Below are 24,983 nucleotides of genomic sequence, written 5' to 3'. Positions count from 1 at the left end.
AATATGTCATAAGAACTTAAATGTCTCTTGAGCAGATAAGCAGTTCTGTGTCTGTGATCCCAGTTGTACTTATTAAGGCAATTTGTATTTTTCAAAGAAACTTCCGTGTTACTTGTAGTTTTCTTTTGCGTATCAGCTATGTACTTGGGGTCTTTAACTGTCAACTTGAGCTTCAACATGACTTATAGGTGGTCTGTCACCTATAAAGGACAATTTACCAGTTCCAGACAGCCAGGCAGTTAAATACACTTCAACATGCTTCTTGCTAAGGACGGTGCCTTTTGCAAATATTTGAGATATTTGTTCTCAGTTGTAATTTATTAGTGAACCTGTATCCTCATAGCGACTCCTTGGGAGGTGCAGAAGACAAAGCCAGAAAGCAAACGAAATTCGTTCATTACATATCAAAAAAGAGCTTTCATTTACCTCTCTTTGTGGGTAGACTTACTGGTATGTGTCTTTGATGCCTGTTTAATTTCACGTAGTACCACGTCTAATCATGCTGTGTAAATAATCTGACAGAATATCCCTTTACTTGGTTTTTCCTTGTGAAGAGCATACAGCACTGCCACCTTGTTGCCAAAGTTTTGTCTGATTTGAAAGTGCTTAAAAATCAAGCGAACGCCTGCTGTGAAAAAGAGCTTACTCTCTCACCCTCTGTCACTACTTGCAAAAACAGGAAAACAGCGTAAAGGGAGATAGCACCATGGGACTGAATTCAATAATTAGCATAATCATGATGCTCCGTATTGTTCCCCAGGGCACGCCCCTTGGCCAGATCTCCCATTAAGAGGACACCGATGTTGTCCCAGTGAATAAATCCCCGCACACATGATGCAGATCAGCGAGTTCCTGCCCGCTGCGCCGGTGCAGTTAATTTTAGCCAGGGTTTGTTCTATGAGTTGTAAAACTGTTTACCCAAGTAGAAGTTAGCAAGCTGAAATGTGACTTCTCCGCCCCGTGTGAGAGGCGTCTATTTTAGACTCAGGTTGTGTTGGTGACCCCCGGAGAGCAGTCTTTGAAGAACTGCAGCCCCGATTTCCTTTGAAAGTACCGGTGAGTACTGGGTGAATCTTTCAGATTTCTCTTCGTTCTTTTCTCCTTAAATCTTCCTAAGGTTGCCATCATAGTAACTTTTTATCTCTTGGGAAAACTGGGAACTCTGGGGTGGGCACTTTAGAGGCTTCTAAGAATGGTGGCGGAAGGGCTTTCCTTAAATGTATCCTAATGCAAGAAACCTGCCTTACTCGATTTTCCCAAGAGAAAGTATGTGATTCTTACTATTTTTATCTTTGCAAAAGCAATCTGTGGATTGTTATATACTGTATCTGCTCAAATATTTGATTAATGGAATGGTGTGTCACTGAGCTTTATTTTCAATGGTAACCTAACTCTTAGAGGGGAAAAAAAATGTTGAAAGTGGATTCCTGTTACACTTACTGTGAGCTACAAGTTTATGTGCAGACATAATGGGAGTGTCAAATGTAATTTTGCAAAATGTGTAGATGGACAGTTTTTGTTAAAGGAGGATTTGGTGCTTAAATCCATATACTCCTAAAGAGAAGCCCTTAAAAAATAAAATGAATTTAGGAGGAAGCTTTTGGAAAGTAATTGAAATTATCTTCTGGAAGAATTCCCTAATCTTAACTGCTCTTAATGTGACAAGTTGCCAGCTTAACTTTGGACTGAAGAATACTAAAGATTTTAATGGAGAATATTTTCAATTAAGTCTGAATCACCTTGCTTAGTTCGAAGTGTGTTTTAATTCAGAAGACTCTGACTTCATGCCAGACAGCTTGCTTATGACACAGAACCTGGCAGGAATTTCTTTATCTGTTAATACGTAAATTATCTTCCCCCTGGGAATGTTGATTTTAATAAAACAGTTCTAACAGGGGGTAGTAGCTGCTCCCAGGCGTTAGGGCTTCCATCATCTGTGGGCCAGGAGGAAGGCTTGCCCTCAGATGCCATTTTCCATTTGGAAAGCTTCATTTAAAGACTTCTTTGTTAGTATGTATTGTCCGATTTTAAATCCGAACAACCCAAGGTGCCAGCAATGAAAGGAAATGTTTCAGTGGTACATCTAGTAGGAAAAGAATGTAAGAGGGGAAAATAGAACTGAGTTCTCAGGCTATTTTTAGAAATAAACTTTTTTTAAAAAAAAACTTAAGTCTTTTTATTGAGTAGAAGAGAAATTTGCCAGCCAGATTCATTGTAATTGTAACAGAAAAGTCTGCAATGTCATCTTCAGCAGTTAAAGGGACTTTGTTCCGGGATATTCTTCAGAATATATACTTTTATCCAAAGAGAGGAACTTTTCTTACTTTTGACTGTTCATAAGGCGCCATCAGAGTCTCAGTGGAGTGTTTTTAGAGGTGCGCTGTGGTTGGGTGCTAGATCCTTCTCAAGCTACTTATTCATCCGCTCAATTGTAGCCTAGTCTTGCAAAAAAGAAAAGCTGTTTAAGATTTATCCATGTTTTTAATTTAACAGAAAGAAGTCTCCAAAGGTGTTTTTACTACGAGGAAGTGTGTGTTCTTTTAGGAGGAGTTACTAAAATGCTTGTAGACGCTTTCCGAGTGTTTGTTTTTGTGATTTATGCGCTTTGACAGAGTGATCTAGGCCAGGAGGTGATGTCAGCGTCAGGGTGGGAATTTCTCCTGTTCGCCGGAGCCGCGGTTCTCCTCCTGCGGCTCATCCTGGGTGGCTGGTAAAGGGACAGTGGTCTCGGTGCGCTCCTGAGAAGAGGCTCTGTTGACTACTTGTGACTTTGGCTGTGACCAATCACGGTGAGCTCAACCCAGAGTCACCAGCAGGGGGTCCAGATGCTGAGAAACAGGGGCAGCTCTGTGGCCCCTGGAAGGAGCCCGGGACCCGTGGTTTCAGCCGTGTGCCGGGCGCACCCAAGCCTCCCGCAGCCCCCCTGCCCTTCACTTCGTGCAGGTGTGCCCTCCAGCCCTGTTTAAGCTGCTCTCCCTGGCAGCCTGGCCTCCTGTCCTAGTCCTCTCCCTCTTGAAATAGTTGTAGCCCCAGAGGCTCTGACAGAGTAACTCCTGATCGCAGTAGATTTCTTTTACTGTGACTTCATTCCTAGAGAAGAGTCGTCTGCTCTGAAGCTTTGAGGGGTTTTCAGGGAAGTGGAGAGGAACCTTTTCTCTGGCTCCCCTTCATCCACGTGCGGTTGTTAATAGGTAACTGTGCGGCTAGACTTACATTAACAGGTTGCCTTTGGGTTGGGAGCCTAATGCATGTGCTCAGTGATCACACTTCTAGAATGTTCTCTTTCAGAAGGAACTCTTGCAGGAATAGGATTTGATACATTGAGCTCCAGATGAAAGGAGCAGTGATCAGGGAGGTGTCTTCAGCGCTGCCTGTCTTGGGCACAAGTGTATGGTAATAGGATCTGGCCCTCGGCAGGAATGCCGATTGCTTCTGGAAATGCTGGGACGGCTGTTACTATTTAGCATGTATTAAGCACCCCCGGAGCCATACAATGCACAAAGAAAGCATAGTTCCTACTCTCAAAGAGCCCACATGTTCAAATCAGGCGGGACAGAGCCTGGACCGAGACTTGCACACTGAGTAAACCTGCAGAGCAAGGAATAGAAGGGAGGAAAGAAAGACAAATGGGGAGGGTCGGGGGTCACCCGTGGGCTGCTTTCAGACCATCTGGGCTTCTGCCTTGTAGGATCCGGGCAGCCGGCAGTGCCACGGGGCCCTGCTTCCCTGTCTCTTCCAGCAGCTGGGGAAGTGATGGAGGTAAGAGGGGGATGGCCCCCAGGGCCCGATCCACAGCCCCAGGTCTCTGGGACGATTCCCCACACAGGGAAGGAGAGCAGGAGTTTCACCCGCACCTGGAAAGGGACTGTTTATTAGTCTATAAAGGAGGAAACTTGATACCGCATAAAAGCAATAAAAGTAAGGAGCATCTTTCTCCGCAGAGCGATGTCTGGACAGAAACCTGAATTTGGGTTCCCGACTTTCTCTCCCTCTTAAACTGATAACACGATTGAACAAGCTACTTCATCGCCAGTCAGGCTGGGGATGTCGAGTCAACAGTCGTATTAGTTAGAGAAGCGCTTTGAGCTTCTCTGAAGAAAGGCGTTTCGAAGGTCAGTTCAGCATTACTGCAGCCCAGAACGGTGTCAGAAGGACAGGAATTCGAGGGAGCTAACGAGGCAAGCTCGGGCATTGGAGATTAATAAAAGCGGGGTGTGCTACGAATCTGGGGGTCATTTTCCTTTGATACTCAACCTCATCCCATCTCTGACTAAGGTTCTGGCTCTAGTTCACGGCCCCACAACTAAAAGGGACTTGGAGAGATCCCAACAGAGAACCTCAAAAATGATTAAAGGGTTGAAAAATGATGCCTATAATAAGAAGTTAGGGGACTTCTGTTATTTAGGCTGAGAGGACAAAAAACGACCAGGGGACTCTTGGATTGTTATTCCAGGATCTGTGTGCCTCTGGACCAGGGCACGATGGCCAACTAGTGTCCAGTTCTGTTGAGGATGTAAGGGTTCGGTCCAGTAAGGGTTAGGTTAGAACCGTGGCCCTCAACGTGCGCTCCTAGAACTCTCAGCATCAGTACCACCTGGGAGCTTGTGAGAAATGCACATTCGCAGGCACCACCCAAGACCCGTTGATTCAGAAACTGTGCAGGTGGGACCCGGCAATCTGTGTTTTAGCTAGCCCCCCCAAGTGATCCGGATGAAGTTGGAGGACCCCTAGATGAGGTACAAAGAAGAGTTTTACAAAATGGGGAACCTGGGTCCTGGGAGATATAAACGTTTTTCCTGAAGCCATCTAAAAATGGGTTTGTATTTGTTTTGCAGTGTTTTCAAAATTCTGTCTGAAGTCAGGAGTTAAATGCCCTGTTAAAGCTCCCCCTAGCCCTAACTTTGCTCTGGATTTCCTCTGTCACTGAGAGAAGACTAATAATTACCCAGGAGAATTTTGCAATTACTTTTCTTTTTTTTTTTTTTTTTTGCTGTATGCGGGCCTCTCCCGTTGCGGAGCACAGGCTCCGGACGCGCAGGCTCAGCGGCCGTGGCTCACGGGCCCAGCCGCTCCGCGGCACGTGGGATCTTCCCGGACCAGGGCACGAACCCGTGACCCCTGCATCGGCAGGCGGATTCTCAACCACTGCGCCACCAGGGAAGCCCTGCAATTACTTTTCTGAACTCAGTAGTTAAGACAGTTGTCCAGTGGGTATAGAGGTCTAGTTATGCTACGTGAACCAATTCTAGAGATTTGCTGTACAGCAAATGCGGTATAGTTAACAATACAGTATTGCAAACCTCAACATTTGTTAAGAAGGTGGATTTCACGTTAAATGTTTTTAACGTACACACACACGCAGACAGGAACACCTCTGGGAGGTGTTGGACGTGTCTGTTACCTGGATCGCGGTAATAGCATCGTAGGTGTTTGCATTATGTCCAAACTCATCGAATTGTACACAGTCAATATGTGCAGTTCTTTTATATCAAATATACCTCAATAAAGCTCTTAAAAATTAAAAAAAAAAAAAAGGCCGTGCCCATTTCAGATGAGGAGCGGATGAGATACTGTGATAGAAGTCGTATGGTGTTGTGTCTCCTGCTTTTGCTCTACCACAGTGTCATTAGACGGTCTGCTCCCCGTGTGACTTCTCAGCAGCCGCCTGGGGGCAAGTTTGGGCAGCTGTGAAAATGGGGAGCCCCTTGATGTTGGCCCGTGACCCCTCTGTGCCGCAGACTGCTGTGACAGCCCCCATGTCGGGGGGGGGGGGCTCTTCCCCATTTCAGAAGAGGCGCGGGGACAGGGGCAGTGTGGTACCACCCCATCTTCCCGACTCTGTCCCTTCCGCCTGCAGGATGCCATCCCTCGTGCCTGCCACCTGGAAGCTGGGGGCGGGGGGACCCAAATATATTGTGGTAGTGGGTCTCACTTAGAGCCGGAGCACTTAACACAAATACCTAGTGAATTATCCCCTTGCACCGCCCAAGGCCACAGGTGCTCTGCCCTTGCCCATGTAATTAATGATCTCGAACCGGGCAGCTGGCAGCTCCGACCCTCCCCAGTCCAGGTACTTACTCCTAAGAGCCTCTCTCCTGCCCCCGCAGCCCCCCATTTTGCACATAATAAAAATGCCTCTTAATTTAGTTGCCTTTGCCCTTTTGTGTCTTTTTCCTTTGTACTTTTGTTTGAAGGAGTTGTCTGGGGTTGAAAACAAACGGCGGAGAGTGTGTCTGTTACACTTTGTATAGCGTTTAGGACAATCAGAGCTTCCTGTGATCCGAGCGAAGAAAGGGTTCTCTGAGGACACGTTTTGCCAGTGCTGCCTAGGAAGTGTCGCACCAGGATGGCACTGTTGTCCCCAGAGAGGCCACGTCCTGCCTTGGCCTGGCTCTGAGGCCCTCAAAGCTCAGCGCTGAGGACTGGGATAGTGGCATCCTTAGCTTTTTTATAGCTGTTCTTTATCACACATTTGCAGAGTATTCAACATTCCTTCAAGTGAGGGCAGTCTGGTGCAGACTCGTTTGCCTTGTCATGCGAGACAGAGGGTGAAGGTGGCAGGTGAGTATTCCAAGGCTGTCACTAAGTCTTCAGACCTCGTTATGTTGGAAAAAACTGACTTCTCAGACGTGAGGCCGCGTGTACTGTCACATTCTACATCTGTGGCCACGCACAGCGTATGTGAGACCCGGTCCCGGTGGTGTCTGCACACAGAGAAGACGGGTTTGTCTCAGTGGTTCAGAGAGCAGAGACGACTGACTTCTAACGCCCTGGATCAGTCTCTGAATAGAACAAAACCCTGAACTCTCACTAACTATATATCCAGTAGAGGAAATCCAAGTGGCTGCTTGATTTGGTTCTTCACGGTAGCAGGCAAAAGGCTATTTGCATTTCTGTACAAAGAGAAATGACAAAATAGTCTTCTTGGGTATTTCGCCCTGGCAAAAGTAATTTTGTTTCTAAAGTCAGGCATATCTAGTCCACAGATGTGTCATTAAAAATGAGAGTGGTGGGCTTCCCTGGTGGCGCAGTGGTTGAGAGTCCGCCTGCCGATGCAGGGGACGCGGGTTCGTGCCCCGGTCCGGGAGGATCCCACGTGCCGCGGAGCGGCTGGGCCCGTGAGCCGTGGCCGCTGCGCCTGCGCGTCCGGAGCCTGTGCTCCGCAGCCGGAGAGGCCGCAACAGTGAGAGGCCAGCGTACCGCAAAAAAAAAAAATTTTTTTTAATTTTAAAAAATGAGAGTGGTGGGACTTCCCTGGTGGCGCAGTGGTTGGGAGTCCGCCTGCCGATGCAGGGGACACAGGTTCGTGCCCCGGTCCGGGAAGATCCCACGTGCCGCGGAGCGGCTGGGCCCGTGAGCCATGGCCGCTGAGCCTGCGCGTCCGGAGCCTGTGCTCCGCAACGGGAGAGACCACAGCAGTGAGAGGCCCACGTACCGCAAAAAAAAAATAAATAAATAAAATAAAAATAAATGAGAGTGGTGGGACTTCCCTGGTGGCGCAGTGGTTTCAAGAGTCTGCCTGCCAGTGCAGGGGACACGGGTTCGAGCCTTGGTCCAGGAAGATCCCACATGCCGCGGAGCAACTAAGCCCATGTGCCACAACTACTGAGCCTGTGTTCTAGAGCCCGCGAGCCACAACTACTGAGCTCGCATGCCACAACTACTGAACCCACGTGCCACAACTACTGAAGCCCGCGCGCCTAGAGCCCGTGCTCCGCAACAAGGGAAGCCACTGCAGTGAGGAGCCCATGCTCTGCAACGAAGAGTAGCCCCTGCTCTCCACAACTAGAGAAAGCCCGTGTGCAGCAACAAAGACCCAACGCAGCCAAAAGTAAATTAATTAATTAAAAAAAAATTTTTTTTAATGAGAGTGGTTAAGTGGTTTGGGATTAACTTTGTCTCATGGTAGTTGTTGAGTCAAAAAATATAACTTCTTCGAAAGGAGAGGAAAAAAAGCTCCTTAGCTGATTATTAGACTACACAAGAATTACCTAATAATTCAATAAAAGATCCCCAGAGACAACCAAATAAGGTACAGGTTAAATAATTGATGGTGTTGCCATATAATGCAACACACTGCAGCCATTTGAAATGAAGATGTTGGATGTACATGGAGTAAAACTAGCAGGTTACAGAAAACATGTATCACCTCATTTTTTGAATGGAAGGCATTTTTAAATGGGCTAATGGCTTTAATTCCTGTTTCAAAAGGAAGGCATTTATATGTACATAAAAAAAGAATGCAGTGCACCAAATATAAACAGCAGTTATCTGTAGGAAATGAGCTCATGCATGATGTTTTTCCCCCTGGCTTTTTGGTTACCTGTATTTTAGACTTTTTTTCTTCAACGAGCATATATTACTTATGTAATAATGAAAAACTTCCTTTTCAAAAAGGAACTATTGTAATTCATTTCTTTTAAATAAATTTATTTATTTTTGGCTGCGTTGGGTCTTCTTTGCTGCGCGCGGGCTTTCTCCAGTTGCAGCGAGCATGGGCTGCTCCTCGTTGCGGTGCGCGGGCTTCTCATTGCGGTGGCTTCTCGTTGCGGAGCACGGGGTCTAGGCACACGGGCTTCACTAGTTGCGGCACGTGGGCTCAGTACTTGTGGCTCGCGGGCTCTGGAGCGCAGGCTCAGTAGTTGTGGCATACGGGCTTAGTTGCTCCGCGGCATGTGGGATCTTCCCGGACCAGGGATCGAACCCGTGTCCTCTGCATTGGCAGGAGGATTCTTAACCACTGCGCCACCAGGGAAGCCCTGTAACTCATTTTTATTTTGACTTCTATATTTAATTCACCAGTGGCCTCCCAGTGGCTTACATAATTAATGCCTACCCCTGTGGATAAAACTAGTACACCAAAATGTACACAGAAACAATGGTTATTTTGCAGTGGTGGGCTAGGAGCATGGTTCCTTGCCTTACTTTCTCCTTTTCCATGTTTACCAAAATTTTTATATGCACGTGTATTATTTTTTACAATGGAAAACTGTAAGGCAGAGACTTGAGATCTTGTTCCTTGGGAAGAGGCCCACATAGGCTGATGTGCTGCAGTTACTTGAGATCTTGAGATCTTGTTCCTTGGGAAGAGGCCCACATAGGCTGATGTGCTGCAGTTACCAGTGAAGGTTGATCCCGTTAACTCTGTAGTGTGAAGGGCATTCAGCAGGGGTCCGCCGTCACTACTGGGTGCTCTGGAGGTTCCGTGAACTCTCATATGAATGTCAAATTGGCCAGGGTCTCAGGTTCAGTGTTATGCGGAGAGTGAAGGTAGGGAGCTGGGGAATCCAGCATATTTTTAAAAGTCATTAAAATGGTGTGCCTAGTGTTACGATTACCCACTTAAGTTTTGTCAGGGGCCGTCCTTCTGGATCGTAGATCCAGAGTAGTGGGTGGTGGAACCACGCGCTGGGGGCCTCGGGTAGTGTTTGCACAGTACTTAGCCGTGTGGTATCTGCGTGTATCTCAGAAGCGTTTACTGAGGTGAGTGATGGCCCTGTAGGAGAGCACCGGCTGTCTTAGTTACTTCTGTCACAGGCTGCCAGGATGTCCTTGTGGCCTTAATCAGAAGGCTGTCTGCGGGAGCTGTTTTAGTACGGGTGGCCGTTGATTTAAGAAAGTCTTGCAGGAGACCTCCGTTTCAACCAACTTTGTATGGTGAGTCGAGAGGGTAAGTCCTTTTTTTGTTTGTTTGTTTTTGCGGTACGCGGGCCTCTCGCTGTCGTGGCCTCTCCCGCTGCGGAGCACAGGCTCCGGACGCGCAGGCGCAGCGGCCACGGCTCACGGGCCCAGCCGCTCCGCGGCACGTGGGATCCTCCCGGACCGGGGCACGAACCCGCGTCCCCTGCATCGGCAGGCGGACTCGCAACCACTGCGCCACCAGGGAAGCCCGGGTAAGTCCTTTTGAGGGTTGTGTAAAGGGTCTCTCATTTCAGTCTGTTCCTAAGCCTCGGCCCAGATGAGTGGATCCATCCCCAGGTTCACTTGTAGATGGAGGTCTGGACTGAGATTGAGTTGAATCCACTTTCAACAGGACTGATAATCTTCAGCTTAATGTAAAGCCAAAGAGCCTTGAGAAACCAGAAGGAATCCAGGATCCTGTACAGCCACGTTTTGACCTAGTCTTTGGTTCAGAACCTTTGTTACTCATCAGGAGTGTTTCCTGGAATCCTGAGAGCTGAGAAAGCAGGTTTTTCAAGTTTCCTTCTTACTGTTTTCATCCTTACAAGGAGCGTTCTTCTCCTCATCCTCTCTTTCCTTTCTTCATCATCTTTGTCTCTTTCTCCTGCACTTACACAGTAGGAATAATCTCGTAATCCTTCTCCACACTCTTGTCTCCCCGAGGAAGTAAAGACACATCCCCCATGGGTTTATCTTCATTTTCTCTGGGCAGGGGAGCGGAAAAGAGCAGTGGGTGAACCGTTTAACCCAGATAGTCAGATACTCACTGGATGGAGCCCTGTTCCCGGTGAGGACTGTGGAGGCCACTTCTCACATCCTTGCCACCAAGCGGTTCCCACTTCAGTGAGACACAGAGCTATCCGCACACAGTGAGAGCACAGATGCGTATCAAGGTGAATAAGCAGGTGGTCACAGTTTGATTGATAGAAGGCTTTGCCAGTTGAGTGGCACGAAGGAAGAAAGAGAGCATCTTTTTAAAAGGGGTAAAGCAGGGACTTCCCTGGTGGCGCAGTGGTTAAAAATCCATCTGCCAATGCAGGGGACACAGGTTCGAGCCCTAGTCCGGGAAGATCCCGCATGCCGTGGAGCAAGTAAGCCCGTGCGCCACAACTGAAGCCCGCGCGTCTAGAACCCGTGCTCTTCAACAAGAGAAGCCACCTCAGTGAGAAGCCCGTGCACCGCAACGAAGAGTAGCCCCCGCTCGCCGCAACTAGAAAAAGCCCGCAAGCAGCAACGAAGACCCAACACAGCCAAAAATAAATAAATAAATTTATTTTAAAAATAAAAAATAAAAATAAATAAAAGGGATAAAGCAGATAAAAGTATTTCGTGAAACTATAGGTTACATTAGAAAAGGCAGGAAACTGGTGGCTGTTGAGGGAAAGGGTGGCTTTTGTAAGAGCAAGAGGAGAATGAATCTTGGGTTTAAAATTTGGACTGAGTTTATTTTCTTCCTTTTTTTGTTTGTTCATTCCCTTTTTGTTTTGTTTGTTTTTGCCTTTACTCTGAAGATTAAAAGCAAAAATGAGAGGGTATGGATGCACTCAACGTAGCGAGGTGGTTGGGAGTTATAAATGAGCTCATCTACTATCATAAAGGTTTAAAAAAAAAAAAAAAAACAGGGATTGCTTTCAACTTGACCTGAAATTAAAGTGGCGGCTGGAGCCGGAAGAGAGGCTCGCTGAGTTGTTCTGTCACTCTGTGCCTCAGCCTGCTGTGCAGACTTGAGGATCCCTGGGGACCCAGCAGGCAGTGCGTCCAGCCTCACACCTCGTCTGTCAGGCCTGATTTTTGCCATCTCTACTTTTGTTTACATTCGCTTGATTTCTCCTGGATCTTTAAGTCATGGTGTCTTCAGGCTCTGTGGGCCTTGTCAGTAACAATTAAGGAAATCCAGAAGTTTTACTTGAAGAAAAATGACGACGCCTAATCCAGAGGAGACTTCTTTGGTCAGGTATAAAAGCTTGACCTTATCCTACTAACTATTAAGCATTAGAAGGATATGTTTTTTTAAGTTTAGTTTGTATTGTGTTCTGAGAAGAAATTACCTCCAGTAGGCAATAGTATAATAAGAAAGATTTTGTTTTCTGTCCCCCTATTAAATATTAAGTACTGAACTTTTAAGAACCCGAGTGATCAAGTTGGATCTAGCTGCGTAAGAGCAGTACAGTGTAGAGGTATCTTCTTAAAAGGCAAATCCAGTCACTTAAAAATTTACATACAGTAAAGTTCACTTTTTCTGGTGTACAGTGGTATGAGGTTTTACACGTGCTCAGGTTTTTATGGCCACCAGCACAGCCGGCAAACATAATAATTCCAACTCTCGTGCAGCTCCTTTCTATTCAGACCTTCCCTCCACCCCTTCCTCTCTGAACTGTGAAAGTAGTCTCTAAGCCCCAAACGTCATGGTAGAGGGTGAAAATCTAACGAGCTAAGGGGACTTAAGCACAACCTTTGACCAGTAAGTGTCTTATGCTGTCCCATGGGTGATCCTTAGCAAGCCAGACTAAAATATATAAAAGGGAGAAATATCTGAGCAGAGACATCAACAGCTGTACCCTGTAGGGAAAGTAGACTTCCACAGAATTAGTCCAGCCAAGTAAACAAACAACCAAATAACAACAGCAAACCTCTGGTGGGGAGGGAGTAACCAGTAACCAGAGTTGCTACAATATATTATCTAAAATGTCCATTTTTCAACAGAAAATTATGGGACATGTTAGAGAAACTGGGCAGTAGAGACTGCTTTTGGAGGGGCCCAGTTATTGAACTTAGCAGACAGAGACTTCAAAGAAGCTATTATTTTATTTTCTTAGTTCAAAGACTAAAAGAAACCATTCTTAAAGAATTAAAGGAAGGTGTGGGAGCAGTGACTCATCTCATAGATAGAGACTATCCTTAAAGAGATAGAAATGATTAAAAAAAAAAAAAGAACCAAATGTAGATACGACACCAAAAGCAAAAGCAGCAAAAGTAAGGACAGATAAATTGGACTACCTCAAAATTAAAAGCTTCTGCACATCGAAAGACACAATCAGTAGAGTGAAAAGCCAGCCTACAGAATGGGAGAAAGCATTTGTAAATCATGTATCTGATAAAGGGTTATTATCCAAAATATAAATGTGTAAAAAACTCCTACAACAACAGCAAAAAACAACAACAGCAAAAAACAACAGCAAAAAAAACCTGGTTCAAAAATGGGCAAAGGACTTAAATAGACATTTCTCCAAAGAAGATTTACAAATGGCCAGCAAGCACATGAAAAGATGCTCACCATCACTAATCATTAGAGAAATGAAAAGCAAAATCACAGTGAGACATATCACCTCACACCCATTAGGATGGCTACTATTAAAAAACAAAATAAAATAGAAAATAATGTGTTGTGAGCATGTGGAGAAATTGGAACCTTTGTGCACTGCTGGTGGGAATGTACAATGGCGCAGCTGCGGTACAAAATAGTACGGCAGTTCCTCAAAAAATTAAAACCAGAATCACCATACGACCCAGCAATCCCACTTCTGGGTGTATACCCGAAAGAACTGAAAGCAGGGACCTGAAGAGGTATTTGTACACCCATTTTAATGGCATTATTCACAATAGCCAAGAGGTAGAAGCAACCCAGAGGTCTATCAGCAGATGAATGGATAAACAAAATGTGGTCTATACATAAAATGGGCTATGACTCAGCCTAAAGAAATGAAGGACATTCTGACACATACTACAACGTGGGTGAACTTTGAAGACATTGTGCTAAGTGAAATTAAGACAGTCACAAGAAGACAAATACTGTATGATGTCACTCATACGATAGAGTAGTAAAATTTATAGAGACAGATGGTAAAATGGTGGTTGCCAGGGAGAATGGAAAATTATTGTTTAATGGGTGTAGAGTTTCCGTTTGAGATTACAAGTTCTGTAGATGGATGACTGGGATGTTTGCACAATAATGTGAACGTAGTTAATGTCACTGAACTATACACTTAAAAAATGGTTAAATGGTAAATCTTATGTTTATTTTAACCACAATTAAGACATTTTTTTAAAGTGGATATTTTCGAGTTGAAAAGTACAGTAACCAAAATGAAAAACTCATTAGAGGGCTGCACCGTGGATTTGAGTTGTCAGAAGAAGGAATCGGCAAACTTGAAGATAGAATGACAGAGATTATCTGGTCTGAAGAACTGAAAGAGAGAAGAATGGAGAAAAATGAACAGACCCTCAGAAAAATACAGGCCACTGTTACATGTCACAGTGGGAATGCCAGAAGTAGAAGAGAGAGAAAGGGGCAGAAAAAACACTCTAAAGAAGTCATGGCTGACAACGTCCCCAAGCTGATGAAAAACACTAACCTGCACACCCGAAATGCTTAACAAACGCCAATGAGGATAAACACAAGGAGATCCACACCCAGACATATTATAGTCAAAATTTTGCAAGTGAGAAAATCGGAAAGCAGCGAGGGAGAAGTGACTTGGGGAGTATGAGGGAAGCCCACCAAGACGACAGCTGACGTCTCATCAGGAACAGTGGAGGCCCGCGGGCAGTGAGAAGACGTGTGGAAGTGCTGAGAGAGTCCTGCATCCTGCAGAGCTGTCGTTCGAAATAAAAGCATTCCCGAGTAAATGAAAACTGAGAGAATCCCCTCCTAGCAGATCTGCCTTACAAGAAATACTAAAAGAAGTTAAAGGAAGTGACACAAGACAGCAATTTGAATACACACACACACTCCAGTAAAGGTAATCAAGTAGGCAATGATAAAAGACAGTATAATTACATATTTTTCTTCTCTTAACTGATTTAAAACATCACTCAAGAGTAGCTTATATCCGGTTGCTTTCTGGTTATTTTAAGAAAGCTCTTTATGTTCGCATCAAAGCATCCTCCCCAGCTCTAAGTTTTCTGAAGGAAACACGGAGGCACGCGGAACTAGTGATTTGCCCAGGAAAGTTTATCTTAATCATGCATAAGGAATGAAGTGCCAGGAGCACTCTCAGAATTGGGAAATAATTTTCAAAGAAATCTAATCAACTGTCTTCTCTCTCTTATATTTTTTAACTTCTGTCTCCGTGGTTCTTTGAAGGTGATATCAAGTAAATGCTTATGGTTTCTTAATTGAGTAACAAGACTTTAATTTCATAGTCTCAGAGATACGAAGAACTGCTACATTTTCACCTGACTTACCAACCAGATGAACAATTGATGGCCGTACTGCCTTGCTTGGGCTGCCGACACTGCTGTTTTGCACTTACTGGTGGAATCGAATCAAGTCTGCAGCCTTCTGATGAGGCACTTCAGAGCCTTGGACAGACTTTGCTACACCACAGAGAGTCCGACTAAATCATTTTAATAGTTATCTGTCCTCTCTTCCTTCTGCTGCCTAAGAGCTATTGCTTAAGAACCTCTGGAATGAGAACAGAAACGCGGGGCTATAAGTTGAGCATGGAAAATACTTAAGATAATAATCTTCATCTATCAACTCTTCTATTTATACTAATGTTCCATTAATAGAAATAATATGTAGTGGTCTCAGGAATCAGTGTGTTTGTGTCATTCACATTTTTATTGAGCTTCCATTACACTTGGAACAGAATTAGCAAATAAATATGGAAGAACCAAGATAGCTATTTATATACATAGTTCCATTTTAAACTGTGGCCGAAGGGAAAGTATTTCCCTAATATAGTTCCTGGAACTTGGCCAAGCCGCCCAACACTTCAGGGCACAGAACTGGAACAAGTGATCCGACGTTTGCCAGTTGATAGAAGGGACGTTAAGTGATTTGCTCATGAAAACGCATCTATTTTTGGTTATGAGTGAAGAAAAAAACTTACCTAGAGTATTTGGAGGGAATCTGCCTATAGTACCTACAGAAAGGGAAAAACGTTCAGAAGCCGCTTCTGTCTTGGAGTGGGAGAAAATGTGTAAAGCTCAGCTATTCTAGTCCCTGGCTCTCAAGCACTATTGCACCTAAAACACTCTGCAAGGTGGTAATAATCTATATTTCAAATCTTTTTCAAATCTTCACCGCAAGGAATTCCACATTTCCAGTGGGAGCTTATTGCAGTGTGTGGTAACCCATTCAGTTACAAAGCTTTTTCCTCCTGAGTGTAGTTTTTCTTATTACAATGAAAGACTTTTTTTTTTCATTGGAGTCGAATTGCTTTACAGTGTTGTGTTAGTTTCTGCTGTATAACGAAGTGAATCAGCTCTATGTGTACCTATATCCCCTCCTTCTTGGACCTCCCTCCCGTGCCCTAGCCCCCACCCCACCCCTCTGGGTGGTCACAGAGCACCGAGCTGATCTCCCTGTGCTCTACAGCAGGTTCCCACTAGCTCTCTATTTTACTCACACATGGTAGTGTATTTGTTTCAAACCTAATCTCCCAATTCGTCCCACCCTCCCTTTCCCCCTCTGTGTTCACACGTCCATTCTCTACATCTACGTCTCTATTCCCGCCCTGCCAGTAGGTTCGTCTGTACCATTTTTCTAGGTTCCACACGTATGCGTTGATATACAATACTTGCTTTCCTCTTTCTGGCTTACTCCACTCTGTATGACAGACTCTAGGTCCATCCACGTGTCTACAAATGACCCAATTTCATTCCATTTTATGGCTGAGTAATATTCCATTGTGTGTAGGTACCACATCTTGTTTATGCATTCGCCTGTCGCTGGAAAGAGTGTTTGCTGTATCTCCAACTGGGTAAAGCGTGGCTGATGATGTATTTCCTTTTGGTAACGTTTTCATGGAATCACTGAATTATCCGTTTAAAATGGAAACAATAGGTAGGGGCTTTGTTGCTCTAACCCACCACTCAGTCATTCAGATCCCATTTGAACACCTCCAGGAAACTAGCACTTATGCCTCCTGAGGCCATCTTTCCGGTTTTTTTTGTTTGTTTGTTTGTTTTAAGAGATTGTATTTTTATTTTTTTTATTTTTTTGCAGTATGTGAGCCTCTCTCACTGTTGTGGCCTCTCGCGTTGCGGAGCACAGGCTCCGGATGCACAGGCTCAGCAGCCATGGCTCACGGGCCCAGCCGCTCCGCACTGGGGCACGAACCCGCGTCCCCTGCATCAGCAGGCGGACTCTCAACCACTGCGCCACCAGGGAAGCTCCATCTTTCCGTTTTTAAGAAATATTTTTCATGTAAGTCATGTAGGACCTCCTGAATCTTCCCTTCTTCAGGCCAAACCATCCTAACTCCCTTAACTTTTAATTCATTGGAATTAATTGTGCTTTTATTTCTTCATCCTTTAACGAATATTTTTACTTACTAGGTTTAGACAGTGCTTTCCCAGGGAGCAAAAGGCTGTGTGGAAAACATCTGAATAACACACACGCTTTATGAGCCAACAAGAAATTTAAATGTCAGAATGACAAAAATGCAGGAGGGAGAGTGAATATATCCGGAACGGGGCCTGGTACAGAAGGGCCGAGCCCACAGGCTCTGCAGTGGAAACTGTAGCTAGAGGACCAAAATAAGTTTGTTCATGTTCCATAAATTCATGAAGGCCGTTGACTGCACTGCTCCGGAGAGGGTCAGAAATTTCCACTCCCTCTCCCCACAGGACAATCCTGTGGTTCTTATTCATAGTTCCAGGCTGAACTGCCTCTTCCCGGCCCTGTGGTCTCTGGATGATGTAAAATAATGGAGCTGGACAGCACTTGAGACATCAGCTGACCCTGCAAATGCTCCAGGGTGCAGGCTCCGCAGCCTTCTTGGCAACCCGCTGTCTTTATCACCCTTTGCTCTTTCCCCATGGTCTCTGCCTCCCCACCCCTGGCTGAGGCCAGGACCTCAAGGCATCCCACCCCCCCGGGGTCAGGAGTAGTGTCATTAAGAAAGCCCGGTGCACATCATCCAGGCGCATCACTTCCGCTGCCTTCACACGGGTTTCGTTTGAGCGCCGCCTACGTAGCAAGTGGATATTCACAAGCTGTACTCTCAGTTAGGGCAGCCACATCTTCAGAAGGACCAAAATTGGAATAGACAACTTCTAAAGGTCCCTTCAGATCGAATGTTTTATGATCCTCTAATTCTGTGAACCGGGATAGGCTAAAAGAGTTCATCATAGGTTGTTTCTTGTACGCATTCACCTCAACTACTGTGAAGTACTTGGACCATCAGGAAATTTTCTTATTCTTTGGGTGAAGTTCTGTCCCGATGGCCACAACCTCCAGAGGAGCATGAGAAGAGGGTGAAGAAGGAATCCAGAGAAAGCAAAAGTGTGACCGAGGAGGAGCCTTTAGACGCCTGCACATGGAGGCCCCAAACCAGGCAGAGACCTCTCCCCCGAGGGCTCAGGCACCAGAACGAAGGCACAGCCTTGAAAGTGAAAAACAGAGCTAAGATAAATGAAGAGAACAGAGGACGTATTCTGCATCTTCAGTCGTGGGTCGTAAGGAAGAAAGAATTGTCTGAGAGGCCTAGGCTTGAAAACAGATTCATATGAAATTCATTTTCTTTACTAGGAAAACCTAAGCATATTTTGGTTGTACATGCCTAACTTTCAAAAAAAAGTACTTTTCTTCGTAGCGTTTGAAGGGTTTTTTTTTTAATTGATAAAAGTAGTAATTGCTCATTGTAGACCATTTTCATAATATCAAAAACTGTAAAGAACACCTAGAGAGAGTCGCTGTTATTGGGCCTGTTTCTTTAGTCCCTTAGCCCCCGGCACACTCTTAAACACGGTTGAAATATGGCCCAGGCCACTTTGTGTACTGATTTTTCACTTAGCATTATTACTATGTTCCAATGTCATGTAAGACTCTCAAGTTACACCATTTTAGTGACTCCATAATATTTCATCTTTAGAAGTCACCCGTGTTTCTGCAGCCATTCTCCTGTCTGTCTGGGGACAGTTCGGTGGTTTCCTCTTTTTCATGATCGTTATAAATGACCCTGTTAATAAACATCTTTGTACATGAGTATTTATTCACATTTTAAATTATTTACTTGTTTTCTGGAACTTTTGAGACGGATGTCATAAAGAACACCCGTTCCCGACCTGAGTCCTCCTCGTTCAAGGTAGAGGCCTGGGATGGCCCTGCCTCTGGCCCAGCCTGGCAAGTGTACAAGCACCGTTCCTCATATGAAAATAAACACCGTTGCCCAGAACTGTGTAAATCATTTCTGACTGTACTTTTGGGAGATGACATTAGTGGACTGATTTTCGAGTTTGGTATTGGAGTTGCAAACAAGGTGACACTTTTATTATCTCATGCTCTCATCTACTGTAACTGACCTCCTGGAAGCTTTGGTACGTGAGATGTCCACAAGTTCAGATTTAAAGTACCTGCAGTCTGTGGCCCTCCACAGAAGTGGTTTGCAGCTGAAATGCTTATATCCTTGAATGCTCTTGAAGGGTACCTCTTTTGGGGTCCTGCGGAACTGATGGAGACTTAGCTCCACGGGAAGGCCGGCTGTTCTTTTCTCTGTGGAAACACTAAGTGCCCATCTGGAAGGGCGGTCAGTAGGCTCTCCCAGCAGCAGGCCTTCCTCTCTCGTCTCTGGCCTCCGAAGAGCTGTGTCTGAGTCCCTTTCTGTGGGCCTTTCCCTGTGCAGTGCAGCCTCCTCCTCTGATCTGGTGTGCTCTTTGCTTCTCAACACCATTGTTTAGAGCAAGGGTGACAGCCTGCCCCTGACCCCTGGGCTCCATTGGTTGCACTGGCTGGTTTTACTGTGTCTGAATGGAATGTTCCTTCTTTCCTCAGGTAAGGGAGTGGCTCGCTCTTTCCGTTTTTAACTATTTAACTTTTATACCTTATCCTAGGGGACTCGGGGGTTGGGGGGACAGTGTGGCAGTACAGGAAGGGAAAATATCAAAGATGACCCTGTAGTTTTCCTTCTTTTTTTCCTCAGCTCTGTTGAGATATAACTGACAAATAAAATGGTAAGATACTACCATTTAAATGTTACAATTTAAAGTGTACGCCGTGATGATTTGATATGTATTTGTACATCTACATTGCGAAGGGATTCTTGTCCTCTCATTAATTCGTGCGTCCATCACCTCACCTATTTATATATTCCAGTGTTGTCTTCTAATCAGCTTGATTAAGGCACCATTTATATACAGTCAAGCCCACCACTTGTAAGTGTGCAGTTCCATGAGTTTCGACACGCATGCATAGTAGTGTAACCGCCACCACACTCGAGAGAGAGAACAGAAAGTTTCCTGGGTAGATGTGTGTTTCCATTTGTCTTGGGTCAATACACCTCAGAATGGGACTGCTGGCTTGTATGCTTTATTGTATAAGAAACCACCAAATTGTCTTCCAAAGCGGCTTTACCATTTTGGGTGGATTTTTTTCTCTTAGTACCTTTTAGGGTTCTTTTTTCTCTACCTCTTCACCTCCCTCCACCCCTCTTAAGAAGTCCCTGCGCCTTCCAGTGTATGTCAGTCTTCAAGCAAAGACAAGGCCAGAGTCGGTACATCGAGGAAGAAGAGCAGCGCTGGAGGGAGACGGGAGCATACGAGTGAGAAAGATCCTTCTAGAAGGATTTGGGAACCTCACGCTGTTACAATTCCTGCGACTACAGTGATACCATAACTTCAAGTTACTTGAGGCTAACTGCAACTTACGAAACACTTTGCATGCACTGGATTCGCTATTTCTGTCCCGCTTTACAGATGGTGAGGCGGGACTTACCCATGGTCACGTTGCTAGTTAGTAGCAGCGCCAGGCTTGGGCTTCGGGTTTCCTGACCATTGCCCAGGGCTTTGTCTGCCAGTAACAGCAGGTCGCCACGCGTGGATCCCTGGCGCCGAGCTGGGGGCCTTCACCCACCACCATGCTGTGTGCTGTTCTTGCCGCTTTTCAGAAGAGGCGTTGATACGACTTGCGCAGGGCTGTGGAGCCAGGAGCAGGCTGGAGTGGCGTGGACGCGGGGCCCTGACTGGTCCTGTGCTCTTTCCCCGTCTCCGGGCAGGAGAAACAAATGCTCCTTTCTAATGGCAGAGAGAAGAGGAGGAGGCGAAGGACACACAGGGCTGGGCAGGGGCCGCACGTGTTGGCCGACGTCCTGGCCACTTCCAGGACCCGGTTTCCACTTCTAAACCTGGTTCCAGTTTGCGTCGTTCCCTTTTTAATTTAATTTAATTTTTTATTTGGTTGCACCGGGTCTTAGCTGTGGCGGGCGGGCTCCTTAGTTGCGGCGTGCCTGCAGGATCCAGTTCCCCGACCAGCGATGGAACCCGGGCCCCCTGCATTGGGAGCGCGGAGGCTTAGCCACTGCGCCACCAGGGAAGTCCCGCGTCGTTCACTTTGCGCGTCGTACGTCATTGTTTCCAGGCTCTGTGGCCACGCTCAGTCCCCAGCGAGGACACCCGCCCCTCCTGCCTCCGTTACCTGCCTCCTCTGCCTCCAAACCCCTGTTCCAGGCGGTGCCTAACCTCTGGTTGCGTTGTCACCTTTCCTTCTGACGTCATTTTCTCCCTCTTCTCCCCTCCTCGTCCCCTGTGCCTGTCCCCCCGCCTCTGCCGTCGTCAGAACAGCATACACCTGCCTTTCTCCAGGCACCTCTGCTCCCAGGGCTCCTCCGCTTACCTGTGAATGTGCTGTTTAAAGGGGGGCGGAGGCCAGTTTCAGACCCATTCAAGTAATGTTTCCATTTTGTATCATTCGTGTGAGAATATGAAACTCAGCATTTTCTACCCTAAATATACTATTACTTTTTTTTTTTTTTTTTTTTTGCGGTACGTGGGCCTCTCACTGTTGTGGCCTCTCCCGTTGCGGAGCACAGGCTCCGGACGCGCAGGCGCAGCGGCCACGGCTCACGGGCCCAGCCGCTCCGCGGCACGTGGGATCCTCCCGGACCGGGGCACGAACCCGCGTCCCCTGCATCGGCAGACGGACTCTCAACCACTGCGCCACCAGGGAAGCCCCTACTTTTTAAACTGTCTTTAACATGGAAGCGTTTGCAGTCGATGTTTTCGTGAGCTATTCAAGAATGAGGTCGTTAATAGAAACTCCTTATGACCAGATCTACATCCCGAATGGTGAAAGCAGAATGTTTCTGCTGTCCTGTCCTCCACAGGTCATAAGATTCCCAAAGTGAATCTTCCGTTTTATTGAAATATTGCCAGGAAAAGCTAGCAGTTTCTTTGTCTTACTGGTCAGGCTCACCCACATGTAGCAGAGGGTCACTGGACTTTTTACATCATGCCCCTGAAGAGATATTTCGACTTAAGTGTCAGAATTCAAGATCCAGCCCCGGTTTCCGGGAGAGCAGGTGGTACATTTTCAGAGGGTGTGTGTGAAGCACTTGGGCCTCAGGGGGGGGTGTTGGAAAATTACTTCAGAGCCCCAGGTTCCCTGCGTGGGGGACCTGGCTCCTTCCCGTCATCTGTCAAAGGGAGGGCGTGGCCTGGGTATGGCCCATGAGTGTCCCGGAAAAGATCCTCACAGCCCAGAAGCAACACAGTGGATACTCTCCTCGTATCTGCTGTTGAGTATATCAAGCTGAAGGATGTAAGCAGCTATTAATTATGACTCAGCTCACGTCAGTAAACGAGATTAAGCCTCATCAAGTAGGACCTTGCCCTACTTACGCTGTTTGCTAGCAGACCCAGGAAATGAGACATTTTATAGATGTATTGAATTCCTTCTGCATCATAGCGACAGGAGAAGGACTGCGAAGTTACTGGGTGAAACGTAAGTGCAGCTCAGCAAGCATCCTTCAGGATGAGAGGTGTTCTTTAAAAAGCTGAGTTGGAAATTGGCACATGAATTGCTGAAAATAGGTGTGTGCTTGGGGAAGAAGCCAGCAGTCGTCTTTGGGATTCTTTTTCTGCACGGGTCTGAGCTCCTGAACAGGCCACAGTCTGCCACCGACCTGGTTGTCTGGGGCTGGTAGCCTGACTGGGGAGATGGTTCGAGCCCAGGCTGGGGGTAGGGGAGTGCAGGGTGGAGGGGGGCTGGAGCAGCACCTTTGCAGGAAGGGTCACGGGTCTCCTCGGGTGTCGCCTTTGGCAGCATTTCGGAGCAGGACCCTCCCACCCAAGCTCCTCTGTGCACAAATGCCTATTAAGTGCTACAACTCAGCAACGTTGCTGTTTATAAACAGCGTACAAACGTGACCAGGAATATCCTGAGAACGTTTGTTTTCACCCTTCCTTTAACATTCCGGCTTCTCGGGTGGAGAAGAGGGTGTTACGGAGAGTTGAGGCGAATGCTCGTGGAAGAAGAGAATCTATAAGCCTCAACTCAGGAGCCCTGAGGAGGGCTCATTCAGAGCTGAAGGCCTAGACATGAGGGCAGGAGAGCCGAGCTGGGCAGCTTGTTCAGAAGGCACTGAGGAAGGACAGGATCTTGTGAACAGGACGCGTTTCGGACACAGCTTATGAAACCCTCAGTACCTCCTGCAATAAGTCAAACAGTTGAAGGGCTCTGTTCCTCCAGTGCAGGAGGTTGATGGCATCTGAAAATTGACGACTATCTCATAATGTTCAGTGCTGTGAATCCCGGCCATTTAGGGGCTTTCACACTCAGGGAAGGAGAGAGAAAGAGGAAGCTTGTTCCAACCTCCCCCCACCTCGTTCTGACCTTTTTCAGAAAAGCCCTCCTAGGAGAGTTAGAAGGAACAAGGCATTTGCTGGAGGTTCCAAACAGCACTGCCCCTCGTTGAGAACCATTGCTGAGGACGAGAAGAGGCATATCCAAGTGATGCTTCCACACCTCAGACTCCTCTGTCTCCAGCTGCAGGATTCCCGTGAACTCACATGTGTTGATTCTTTCCATTAACCGCCTTCAATGTCATGTCTAGGCTCCCCCATCCCAATGTTAAGTAGATATTTACCTATGTTCTAATTTTCTTCAGGTTTCCGGTTTTATGTTTAAATCTTTAACTTGGTGTGAGGTAGGGATCTCATTTTCTTCCTTCCAGATAGTTAGCAGCTAGCACGTTGTCCCAGCAGCATTTATTGAATAAGTCAGATTTCCCCACCGATGGGATCACCTCCCTTCAAAATCCTACTTTCAGACACCAGCACTCCCCGACGGCATCCTGGTCGGGCCTCAGCCGCTCTGAATTGGGGCCGTGTTCTTGGCAGACTCCCACCGTGGCCTCCCGCACGGTGGTCCTCTGGCCCTCCGAGGGCTCGGTTGCAGCGGCGTTGCTATCTTTTTCCATCGAGCAGACTGTGTGGTTATTGAAGCTCTGTATTTTTCTCACATTTGATCAAAATCAATGGAGAAAGTCAGGGTGTTGGTACTTGCAATAAGAAACTGGCCGGGTAAATACCATGCAAGATAGAAATCATCTGGTCTCAGAAGAGGGGCAAGCATTTCTCCTCAACCAGCTGCTTTTGGACTTAAGCTGGTTGGCTGAGGGTTTGAGGGTGAAGGAGAAAACATAGACACAGTTGTGGAAATAAGTTATCTAAGGTCATCTAAGTAGGAGAGGGAATCCCGGCTCTGAAATGGCGCCGGGGGACCCTAAAGATGATGAAAAGCCTCACTCCAAGCAAAGCTGGGCTGAGGGCATCGCTGCCGAGCTGCCTCCACCCGTGTGTTAGTCGGTGACCACAGTCTTTAATATGGTCCAGCTCAGCTTCCATCGTGGGCCCCTCACCCCGGCTGCCACCGGTCCCCTCCCCTCATCCCAGGTTGATCCCCCATCCTTAGATGGCAGGGGACCCTCTCCTGCCCGCGCAGACCAGGCCTTGCCCCCATCCGTGCGCTCGTGATGCTGCACGTGCAGCGAGGGCCTCCTGCCTCCGTAGCATCGGCTGCAGCTGATGGTCTGACGTGTGTTTGCTGATGAGCATCTGTTTCCCTCCCTGGATGGGAGCTCCGCACGTGCAGGACCCCAGCATCTTCCTCGCGACGGGCACACGGCCGGGGGCGGGGGGGGGGGGGCAGTAAATATCTGTTGAGCATCGGCCTTGTTGGCCCCCTGGGCCACCTAACCTGACAGATGAGCTTTCATCTAGAATTCTTTTCTATTTTAAGATAGATAATATTGGTCCAGAATGGTGTAATTTTGTATCTTCATTTATAGGACGTTGTCTCTTGCCTTTAGAGTGGTCTTTTCCCGTGTCTCCGTTGGGCCCAGAATCTCCAGAATTGCATGGGCTACAAAGCTTAGGAGATGAGAAGGTGGTCAGGGCACATTTTTTATTTCATCGTGTGCCTTGTAGCATTACCTACCCTACCCTCCCAGCACGTGTACTCACCACATTTTAGTGAATTATATTTTTTTAAAAGATGGTTCTCAATATACGTTTATTCATTTGTTTTTTATGTATTATTTTAATTTGAAAAGCATGTCACCATGGCATACAGGTTTTGG

General features: G+C 46.6%; 1 protein-coding gene across 10 annotated transcripts in view; it reads left to right on the top strand.

Moving 5' to 3' along the window:
• The window catches only part of SLC20A2 (solute carrier family 20 member 2), a 108,055-nt gene that overhangs the window by 31,364 nt on the left and 51,708 nt on the right, over positions 1-24,983 (top strand). Inside the window, exons 1-2 of one of the 10 annotated variants that reach the window (XM_067022536.1) lie at positions 805-1,056; positions 6,479-6,561. The exons of 7 other annotated variants lie outside the window; for them this stretch is intronic. The gene's annotated coding sequence lies outside the window, so the exon portion shown is untranslated. Of the gene's footprint in view, positions 1-659; positions 1,057-6,478; positions 6,562-24,983 lie in introns of those variants that run through there. 2 more of the 10 variants (XM_059049124.2, XM_059049126.2) reach the window with 2 other exon arrangements.

Source organism: Kogia breviceps, chromosome 20 (assembly GCF_026419965.1).
Source record: "Kogia breviceps isolate mKogBre1 chromosome 20, mKogBre1 haplotype 1, whole genome shotgun sequence".
In the NCBI taxonomy this organism is placed as follows: domain Eukaryota; kingdom Metazoa; phylum Chordata; class Mammalia; order Artiodactyla; family Physeteridae; genus Kogia; species Kogia breviceps.
This window is presented reverse-complemented; position numbering and strand designations above follow the sequence as displayed.